Raw genomic sequence first — 12,472 nt, forward strand, 5'->3', positions numbered from 1 at the left:
TACAACAGCATCAAAATATATTTATTTTTAAACGTTGCATTCCTTTTCTTTGATAGTTCCATTGAAGAGCCCATCGAGTTTGTATCAATAACAATTAAAATTCCACTTGTTAAGTAGAATCTTGATGTCAAACAAAGCTTAATGCGGACAGTAAACAGTTGTTGGCCATTGTAATTTCTTAACAATACTTGAAAGCCATTCTGGCATTTATTTGCACAACATTCAGTGATGCGAGCTCAAGTGCTTTGGCTAATCTTATTTAACACACGATTGTGTCATATATATATATATATATATATTTGTATGTGTGTGTGTGTGTGTGTGTGTCTGTGTTGCTTTATCCAATCTGTGCTATTAGCCTGCTCAGTTATTCATCTGCTGCTTAACACATGCTGCCTACCGCGAGCTGCTTACTTAATTTCTGTTATCTTCTTAGCGCGTTCCACAGCAAAACACCAGACATGGGGGGTATATACATATATGTATATATATATGTATGTGTACATGTTATATTGTCAAGAGGCCCACGGCTACGATGAGGGTTGTCAAGTGATGCAGCTGCGATTTATTTATTAAGGCCTGTCGACTGGCTGTGTGCCCTTCCTCTTTTCTCTCTCTCTCTCTCTCTCTCTCTCTCTCTCTTTCTCACTCTGTCGCAGCAGCCAACTCCACTTGAGCTCGTTTTCAACTGCTGTGCGAATTCTCTTAGGCTCGATGCAGGAGGGTTCTTTTGGTGAACGCGCACGTTTCCTCACCTCGGTGGCATTATGCTTCATACTTCTCAAGCACATGACATGACACATTTTATGCGCGGGCAAAGTGATGTGAATAGTGGCTCCCGCCACTCCTTCAGAAGGCACACCATGTGACCATAAACAAAGGCCGTTTGCTACCTGGGCGGCTAACCAATTTCACCAACTTGCGCCAAACTCAATCTTAAAGAGCCAAGGAAATTCTGTGACGCTTCCCGTGACTTTTTATTTACCTTTTAGGCATAACTTTACTCTGTGTGTATGAGTGTGCGTGTGTGTGTGCGACATGTGAGCAACCAAGCAGACAACTCCTGTCGCTGTTGACATTGTAAAGTAAATCCGCGTTGCGCATACGCCGCGTATGCCCAGCAGGCTGGTGAGCTGGCTGACAAACTGGCAGCTGCTTTCGAACTTGGCCAAAAGTCATTCAAGGTTCTGTAACTCACGCTAAATCTGAAGGCTAATTTACATGTGTTGCTGTTCATTTGCGACTCTTTACACATTCTTGCCAGCCGTCAAAGTGGTTTTCCCGCTGCAAATAAATATTATTTAAGTAAATTTACTTCTCTCCATTGTCTGCATAATAATTGCAAATATTTCTTTTTAATTTTGATTAATTCACAAATAATTGTAGTCTAAATGCCAAGCAAACTGCCAACTTTTTTTTTTTATTTTTTTTTTTTTTTTTTTTTTTTTATTCATAAAAATATTTACAAATTGTTTACACCAAATTCTTGCCTAAATCTAAGAATAATGACGACTAATTTTAGTATCCCAAATCCGCTCGGCGCTCTACGGCACAAGCTACACACATTTTTCCCATTTAATAAGCTATATACTCTATGGAAGGTATTCGAATTTCGTCACGGCATTTGCTACGCATGAATGAAAACTTCGCTGAGAATATAGAGACATAGACTCTGTCTAGCTGTCTCTCTGTACGCTATTCATTCAGTTTCTTGTTCTTGTCATGTAACCTTGCATTAGCTCATTTACCTTTTGATATCTTACATATGTTTATAATTAATAGATATCAAAGATTTATCATTATACTCATTCACGATAGTAAAATGAGCATATTGGTTTTGTGAAATATCCGCCTGCCCATTTCGAGCTAGAAAAATATGCTCGTAAATATTATCGAATAATAGTGTCAAAATATTTAATAAATATGTATGCCAAAAAGGGGGCGTGGCAGATCAGGAAATTGATCTGACAGCCTTTGGACCGTGAAAGAGTGTTCCCTACTTGGTAATGCCCGACTGCAAAGTTTTTAGTTATTTCTTTTTATAGTGCTATTGTCAAAAAATCGAAGTGCATCAGAGCATATTACTTAATTTAAAGTTAGTAAATGTTTCATGTTACTTATGTATATTCAAATTTTTATTATTTCAAAAATTTTAACATCGATTTTCTTCTTTCTTTATACTTATTTAATTTATATATATTATATCAACATATTTTCTGTAGTCTATAGCTGTAAAAATAATCGATCCACCTTAAAACAGGGTATATAATCGTCGGCATGCCAACAGTGCCTCAAGTTCTCTTTGGCTTTTTCTGTTTTTGTCACTGACCTTTGGCGCATATTGTTCAGCTGATGTTGCTTGTGAATAAGTATATATAAATATAAATATTGTATACACACAATATTTTCGTTTGATTTATTTTTAGCATTTGATATGAAAAAGCCATTTAAATGTTGTACTTTTTCTCTGCTTGTTGACGGAGAACTGGGAAATCTCTCCAATGCGCAAATAAATAAGCTCTTGCAGGTCTTTTGATTTCTCGCCACTCAGGTACAATATTTTTGGTCTTGCTGCTGTCTCGCATATATGTAAATATTGCCTAATTGGAATTATAATATGCTGCCTGAGCTGCCGAGGGACCGTAGGAAATATTTATTATATGTTTGCCCAATTGACATATCTGTGAATTGAATTTCTTGTTATGTGTGTCTCACTTTTCGACTTCGATACTTCCTTGTTCAACTTCATTCATAATTTACGAGCGAAAATGTTTTATTTCATGTTTTATGGCAAATAAATTATGCCAGACAGCGCATCGGGAAACAGACAGGACACCTAAGCCAACGATAAGAAGTTGTCGAAAGATGGCAAAATAATTTTCAGGTCCCACAATGGACGACTTCCTCTGCAGCTGCCCAAAGCGTAGCAGAAATGCTGTGGAGCCAGAGTTGCTCCACTAGGAAATACCCTGTGCTGGAATGAAATTTGGACTTTAATACTTTTTTCCTTTAGTATAATTTGTTATATATTTTATATTTATATTTATATTTTCATGTCTCACAATGGGAATTTATGTCAAAAAAATATTAATAAAAAATAAATAAAATAAAATAATAAAATAAAAATAATATGAAACTTATATAAAATCATCAAACAATGCACAACATGTGTATACCCCTTGTTAAATGCATTTAAGAATACAGCATAACAAATCCTTGCAAGTATTAGCTATCTCATGAGTGTCGAAGTGTTGATGCCCTAACAAATATAATATATTAAAATATAACCAATAACTTTATATATTGCGTAAAGCCAATTTAGGAGAAATATTGCTCATTCAAGACTTTTTTAGCTGCCTTATCTCATATCTCCCTTTAATGCATCTACATATAAAAATTGGAAAATAGAAATGCGCCAATGATAATTCGCAATGTCACAATTTGTAAACATATCCTTTATTGAATATATCTGTATATATATGCAAGGATATCAGAGCAAAGCAAATGGAAAACGGATAGGTCTGAATTTATAGACGCTCATTGATTGCTGCTTGGGCCCAATCCCAACGAATTTATGTAAATTATTTGCTTTTCTTTTTTTTTTTTTTTTTTTTTTTTTTTTTTTGTGCTCAATGCGACTTTTATGGAGATAGAATGCAGCTGTGTCCGGGACAGACCAGGGCAGGACCAGGCAGGAGGCGTCGCTGCCGACAGAGCGTAACGAGCGAAAAGCAGTGCCAAAACAGAGGCAAATGTATATGTAAAATGGATTGGGGCCGACATCTTAAGAGAGCGCCTTGCGTGCAGTCAATGAGCCCAGAAGTTGTAGTAAGTGGCTCTTAAAGTGCTCGAAGTGCTGGCCAAGGACTTCCCAATTGAAATTCGTGAATGTAGCAAAAAAGAAGTGAAACACAACCACAACATGCGTGAGTGTCAATGTGTGTAAGTGTGTGTGATTTTTCTGCATATTATGCATGCATATATATATATATATATATACTATATACAAGTGGGCCAAGGCAACCAACAGGCATCCTACTTACCATATGTGGGTCATTTATATGCAAAGCATGGTCCACGCTTACGATATGTTCACTCTAATAAGCCGGGCACGTGTAGTCCTCGCTGCCAGGTAGTCTCTGCTGTATTAACGCAAAATTGGCTTCTCTCACAGCTTCTGTGCGTATCAACTATAACAATTGAACGAGTACTCGTGCGTTATTGCCATTCACCCTATACCCTGTAGCAAAACATTTATAGGAGAGAGAAGACGAAATTAAAAATGGATTTTGAGTGCCTGAATGGAATATGAATACAGTTTTCCTTATAATTACATAGTTTCTAGTGCCATTCATTTTCCTTTTACTCTTCAGCCTCTTCAAAAAAGGGTATCAAATATTCACAGCTCACATTTGCTCCAAACCCTTGTCAATACAATTACCCAGCTCTTATTGGGAAATTTGATTTTGCATGGCTTTATATGTAATATAATATTAAAGTAGCCTCGCCGGGCTCTAAGCTCCCATATTTTAAGAGCTGGGTGTAAAAAAAAATTGCAACAGCTCACGTAATTCTGTATAATCAAAGAATATTGCGAAAATTGACTGCGAATTATATTGTGAACTGTATGGCAACACGTGCCTGTGGGTCAATTCGACAGATTTTTCAGCTAATAACGAAGCATTTCACTTACATTGACAACCTCTGACAGTTGCTTTTTGTTTTTGCTTGGATTGACAGCTCATTATAGATAAAATTAAACAAAAGCAACGCTTGCAAATTATTGACATATTTTGTTCGAATAAAAACTCTGCCCGACAAGTTTTTCGTGTATTTTGATTGTCTTATGGCATATATAATTGTCCTACAGAAATCGAAAAACAATGATTCGTATCGAATCACCTTTATGATAAGGTGATTGTCCTGAGATACCGAACAGTGCACCCTGAAGAGTCTGGGGCTACTGAACTAACAAAACTTTAGACAAGACCAGAATTATTCACTTTGTTATGATTATTTTATTTCCTATTTATAATAACTGACTTTCTTACGAATCTTATGATTTACGAGTGATATCGGTAATTGAAACAATTTAAATTATTTGCACTTGTTTTTGCTCTTCCTAGTGGTCAATAATTTGTATTCCTCTTTGCTTTTATTTTGTTCACTCCAATGTTTACTAGAATGAAGGCACAAAATATATAACAACATAAATATAAATGTATTATAAATATGTTTACCAAATGCATCATATATGACCACTGTGCAGTCTATAATATGAATAACTTCAATTAATATGCAAATAATCCCACGAAAAAATACATAAACAAAAAAACAAAAGTCAAAAAAAAAAAAAAAAACAAATATATAAAAAATAAAAAATAAAAAAGCATAAAAATCAAAAATAAAGCAATCAAACTATAACAAACCACAAATATTCCACAAAGATTCATTTATGAAATCGGTTGCAGCATCATTTTAAGCACCCGATTGTGGCATAAATAATTTTCTCGAAGAAATCTGACGTTTTCTTGCGCAACATGCCCTTGGGAGCAGGACTTACAGTTAGCTAAGTGCCGCTTGCTATAAGCCCGAGCCAACAATAACCTTTGGCCTCTTAGCGAGCCATTTTTGCACTTTTGCTCCGCTCATTTTTATGGTTTAGCAGACAGCCAAAGCTTTTCTTTCATTATTTCCCTTCCTCTTTCATATTTCCACTTGCCGCTTGCCTCTTGCCTCTTGCCTCTTGCCTCATGCGTCTTTGTGCGTATGCAACAAAGAAAACATTTGCACTTTGCGTCCACTTTTAGGCGCCAAGTCCTTCCCCATATTTATGCCACTTGCTCGTAAATTTCTAGAGTCTTGTTACGCTAGCCAGCGAAAACAATAAAGCGTCTGCTTATCGCGCTCGGCCAATGGACCGCAGCATTCAACTCATAAATGATTTTATGTTGAGAACGCTATTGCAGCTGTGATATCCCAGGTATTTATGCCAACAACTGGGCTAATGACCCCCGCGGGCTACTTACTGTCCTTTCAATATTACGTATACGCAGCGTGTGTCTATGGCGCCAAAGATGCCCATTGAGCTGTGCTTGAGTGTGTGTGTGTGTGTGGTTAAACAAGTGTCATATTTGACCAAAAGCACAAACAATCACACACACACGCATACAAACACGCTAACACATCCACACACATACGCAGAGAATGGCCTGCATGGCATTTTAAGGGCACTGAAACTTGAAGCTAGCCATTTTGGCCAGCTCCCAGCACCGAGTGCAACTTTGAGTCGCCAGTGTGGCCAATGTAGTAGCTCGCAGCTACCGCTCATATTTCTCACTCTGTGGACCGGCCCCTCCCAGCCAGCCCCGCTTCCTGCTACAGCCTCAATATGGTATGGTGAGCCTGCCGTTACGCCATTATTTATACGCTTATTTGTTCATTTTGTGTGGACACTCGGGGCGCTACTCGTTGGCCGGACAAACTCCTTGCTTAATTAAAAGTTCCAGGCCGCAAGTTTTTCATATTTTTTTATATTTATTTAATGTTGCTGTTTGCACTATGCCAGCCCACACACACTTGAATACTCTTTAATAAAGTGGAAATTAATATTGCAACAAATATTTATTTAAGCCTGCATAGCAAATATTTTATTTGTGGCCTTTTAGCTGCATTTTGATGATGTGCAAATTAATTGACAGACTTTATGTTTTAATTAATTATTTCGTTGAAAAACTTGTTTAAAATAAATATAAAATATTAACGAAGATTACTTTGTATTAATTTAAATTGCAAAAATCAAAATGAACAAAAAATTTGAATTGTAATTAAATAACATTTAAAAGAACATAAGAGACCATTTATTAAGTGGACAAACTGTAATGATAAACCGATTGCATAATATAAATATTTAACATCATCATTTCCATCTCCTGCTCAAGCACCCTTTACATTTATGCCGCATCATTTTTATTATTTAATCAACTCTTTGCACTGACGCAACTGCGAAATGAAGAAGTCAACAGCTTATGGCAGCTAGCTGCGCAAGTACATCGATAAGCATCAGCCTGAAGTGGGGCGACCAAGCTGGGCTGAGCGTAGTAAATGAAAACCGAGCTGCATGAGACTTTGCCAGAAAGCAACAGGATAATTATCCTTGCCATATGCTCATATGTCCGGCCAGCCAAGCGTTGACAGTTGCTCACTCGAGTGCCAGCCTCACTGCCTCACTGCCTTACTGCCTGGCTATATAATTGCAATTTAGACACTGTACACACACACTAACATACCACCCATATTGTGTGTAGCTTACTTTTTTTGTGTGTCCTGTTATACGGCGTAATTTTTTCGCTGTCATGCGGCTAAATGTGCAAATTACGTGACGTTTTTATTTCGTTCGCCAGCCGCTGCTTCTTTTATTTCATTTTTCTCACCTAATTTTCACAGCGTTTCATCTCAAGTCCGGCCACACACACACACACACACATCCACACTCACACAGACACCCTCAAAAGAATATCAATTTGTGCCACGTGTGTGTTTAACCTAATTACAAGAATCTATATTGTTCCTGGCTACAGCTCTGGCCATAAAGCAGCCTAGTTAGGCTTCCTTGCTGAGAGCAATTAGAGAGGATGTTTGTTCCGCTAACGTTAGCATAAATAGGCAGATGCATCAGCATTTGGATATAAATACTCAATTTCTTTGAATTCCAATTATATTCTAATGAATAAATAATACGCAGCAAAACAAAATATTATGGCAAACATATTGCTGGAGTTCTCTGAATTTGTCATGGCAAATAAAACCTATTTAGGTATTATTTTTAGATACTCTCCACAGTCATGTGGCTGTGGTTGTTTATGTCAAGCTGTTGAGCTGGCTTGACAGATGAGTTCTGCTTTGGAAACTATTGAAAGCAAAACTTTTAGCTGAGGCGCAATTCTATTTAAAAATTATCTTGGTTTCCATAACCACAACCATAAACCATACATCATTCCAACAATATTATAAACTATTCACAGGAAAACTTGAACTAAATACTAGCTCTTAAAAACAAAAAAAAAAAAAAAAAAAAAAAAAAAACATCAGCTATAAACCTACATTAGTGTAAATTGTTGTTTTCTTGCTAAAAATATATTTATAAATATATTTAATTCCCACTTCAAATGATTCAATATGTAAGATATGTATATGTATATGCATTTTATGTAAATATAAAAAAAATCCGTTTTTAAGGCGCTTAAAAAAATTTTAAAAAAATTTGTATTCCGATTCGAGCGTAGCCAAACTTTCCGAATTAAATTTTAATTTATTTTTAACAAGCTCTACCTTGGGTCACTCAATTATTTTTTTGGTCCATGGCTGTTTGTCTTCTTATAAGAATTGAAAAGTTGACTGATTAGAATGTGCAGGAAAGGTAGAAAACGTAAAGTCAGCAATTCGGTGAGTGAATTTTAAGGTGTTGCAATGCTTATGAGGAGATCGATTTGCCATTAACTGATACAGAAGCTCTTAAGACTGTTTTGTTTAGTCATTAAGGTCAAAATATATAAAAGTTTTTAATTGGATTTATTATTTTGTTAAGCGCTACTTACAACTAAAAAATTGTTGATGAAAACCTCAAATTCTTAATCTTTGTTGATCAAGCCGAAGCCCCTAGTAAATAGTGGTCATAGCCAGCTAGTAGCTACTCCAAATTAATATATTATTCCCTTTGATACAGTTCAGCTTGGAACTAAAACTGATTTTTATTCGTACTTTTTTTTCTCAACCTCTCTTGATACAGTTCAGGTCAGTCAGGAGCAATTTAAAATACCAATTTTTTTATTTATTTTATTTTATTCCATTTTACTTTATTTATTTATTATTTATATTCGTTTTATTTTATGCTTTGTATTTTGCTAGGAACTCTTTTTTGTTATCTTCTCATTCGTATATATATTTTATCTTAAACAAAAAATAACTAAACCATAAATGAAACAAAATTATTTTAGACACGTCGTAACCCATTCCTATGCTTAGAAGTATTTATTTTATCTGAAAAAAAAACACAGCCATTAATCAAAGAAAACTATCTTAGACTAGAAACTCCGGTGATTCTTGACCAACTGCTATAACTTCTTGTTATTTTTGCAGAGTCGAACGCATTGCAATTACTTTTTTGTTAGCACAGAATTCTACATAAACATTATTCGACTTTTGATCATAAAAAGTGTAACATTTTATTATACTGTAAAACAAAGAGTGTAATATGATTTAGCGGGTCAAACCAATAAAGAAGACAATCTAATGCCAAAATTGGCAATTAAGGGGCATACTTCACCCGCAATACCTTCAATAATAAAACGCTGAAGTACGTGTGGGATCATAGCGACGGGCCCACTCCGCTGTGTCCCCCAGCTCTGTCCTTGGCATCGTAAACAGTTTTAATGAGGCGCCAAATGGATGCAAAGCAAAAGCAAAGCTGTAAAAATGGGATGCCCTGACTCTTGCTGCATAGTGTAGATTTCCAATTTAAATATTTAACTTTGTACTTAAGTTAATTTCTATTTAATTCGATTCGAGCTCCTCACCGCCTCAGCGGACAGCACATGGGGCGTATGCGCAATCTTTTGATATGCAAATTGTGCAGCAAACAGCAAAAATATTAATTAGCCCAAAAATTGCGTTTGCCGATCTAATATCTCGTGTAACATGTGCGCCAAGTGGCATTTATCCAATTTGCATAAACAACTCTCGAGCACTTTTCATTTTATACACATTTTTCGTGTGATGCGCCGGCAAAAGTTGCGGCCAGGCAAAACTTTTTGCTTGTTAGCTAAAACGAGCGTCTAAGTTATATGAAATGCATAAATCAGCATAAAAGGCAGAGACTGAGCGATGGACGCTGGCCAGAGCTCTAAGCGCTACATTATATATGTGCTTAAATATATCAAGGCACCTTTTTTATTATTTTTGTTTTTCCTTATTTATGCTGTTGTTCTTTTTTTTCGCACAATCAGCTGCGGGCCAAGTTTCTTTTAAGTCCATCTAGTTAATATGTTAATGATGTTGAATCGAGTCTATATACGCGTAAGTATGTCTGGCAACAAAGTGCTAAGAGTCATCGTTTAGCAGGAGGCAGGAGGCGGGGAGGCGGGAGGCTGCAGCAGCGGTTGGGTCGGCTGAGGGAAGGGGGAACTGGAGCCGGGACTCAGTTTGCGGCTGGCGAGGTAAACGCATTATCATCATTAAGCACTTGCTGCAATTAAGACGCTAATTGAATTTCTTAATGAGCATAATGAGTCAACAAAAGCAACTAAAGGCGACCAGGAGAACTAATGCTCTCGAGCATGCCAGCCATTGAGGAAGCTACACATATACATATAAATACATATATGTATACTTACATGTATAAAGTAATTTATGCGAGCATATAAAATAATATTATTGATTGATATTTATTGTATTCATAAATTATTTAATTTTCATTATCTATTTTTTTTTAATTTTTATCAATTATTATTTTATATTATCAACTAATTATTTGACTTTTATTTATTTGAGTTTATTATTTTGATTTACTAATTTTTGTTGTTTTAATATTTATTCAGTTATATAAATGTTTTTTATATTTTGTATAGCCTTAATAGACTAATGGCAATAAAGGATATATATCCCTTGAAGGATATATTCTTGATCTATTTTGACAACTGTCTGACAGTAGATATGAACGTAAAATTGTTCAAATACAAATTACGAAGCAATAAACATAACTCAAGGCAATTATCTCTTAATTTAATCAAATTACTGATATTTCTTATATGAAATTAGATTATATGCAAGTAACCTTGGTCTACCTCATTGCCATATTATCACACAAAATGAAAGACTGTCATTAAAACTGATGATAGAATCTAAATCGACTCCACTGTCCTTCGGGATCCAAAATACTAGGTCACACATTTCCTGCCTGTTAGATTGCCTTTAACAAAAGGAAAAGCCTTGGAAATTCCACTTTTATTGGATAATGAATAATAGGTACAGAAACTCAATTATAATCGACGTATGCATCTAGCAAAAGTAAAATAGGACTCATGGAGAGACGAAGGAAGAAAGGTCAAAGCTCGAATTAAAAATATTTGGAAAATCTGCGTTTATTTTATATTTGACGATTTCTAAGGTTAAACATTCATTTTTCAATTTTTGAACATATACATAATGTATACAGATTTATAGATATACAATATTTGATATATTGAAATTTTGACCACATATCACTTTGATTCTGAATGCAATGTCAAGCTGCAACCGAATAGTAAAATTAATATTTAGTATTAGAAAGAGTCAGATATAGGAGAATTGTAGAACTAAGAAAAAATTCAATAGAAAGTAGTCAAAAAAAATATCAAATTGAGATTACAGGGCTGGACTTATGAAGTATAGCCTATTCTAAGCATTGCAAGTTTCGGAATGGACCTTTTTCAGATGTCGTTGCAGTCTTTAGACTCGTTATAATGAGCTGTGGTGCCATAGGAAGAACAATATTCCCAAACACTCATCGGCTGGTATTTTCCATCTAAATACATATAAAGGGAATCCATCAACTTATTCGTGCAATACATGCCCAGGGGATTCTTTTACTAAGCCAATATATTATATGCTACCATACGACGTATTTAAATTAGCACAATTACATCAGATTCTAGTCAAATGCGAAAAGCTCTTTAAATACGAAATATATATTTTACGTGTCTAGTAGATAATTGGCTTTCAGCTCTATTGTTCGATTTGCAAACCCCTCTGAGCTGCCTCTTATTTTCCACAATTATATATTGCTTTCCTTAAATTCCCAACTGACTATTAAATTCAATAACAAAATTATCTTCTTTTTGTCTGCATTTTTGTCTGTTTTTTTTTATATTTTTTTTTTTTTTTTATTTGCATTTATATTTTATATACAATTTTACAATTTCATTAGCTCGTTTGTCCATATCCATTTTCTATATTCATATATATCATTGTTGTTTTCATATAATATTTTAAAAAAGTAAATATATACACATTTGTATATATTGAGAGCAATACAGTGATGCTTGAAAAATTGACAAACAAAATATTAACATAGGAATTTCGCTTGTTTGAACGCAAATTGAATATTTCATATAGAATGAGTAATTAATTCGAACATTTTTATACAATTCGTTTATATATATGTGTATATAACTTGAAATAGTCGCATATATGTATAAATATAATATACTTATACTATATACATTTGTTTTATGTATGTAATTAACGCTTTACAAATTTCATTGCACTTATCAAACGTTGGATTGACTACAGTGGATATCGCTAGTAACGGAATTTTTGTACGAGAATATAAAACTATATACACATCGAGTATGAATGTGAACTACAGAAATCTGCGATATCTAATCATGTACAGACTAATCTGACTTGGTGTTCGAGCTTACAAAAATATCGACAA

This window comes from Drosophila mojavensis, unplaced genomic scaffold (assembly GCF_018153725.1).
Source record: "Drosophila mojavensis isolate 15081-1352.22 unplaced genomic scaffold, ASM1815372v1 contig_74, whole genome shotgun sequence".
NCBI lineage: Eukaryota > Metazoa > Arthropoda > Insecta > Diptera > Drosophilidae > Drosophila > Drosophila mojavensis.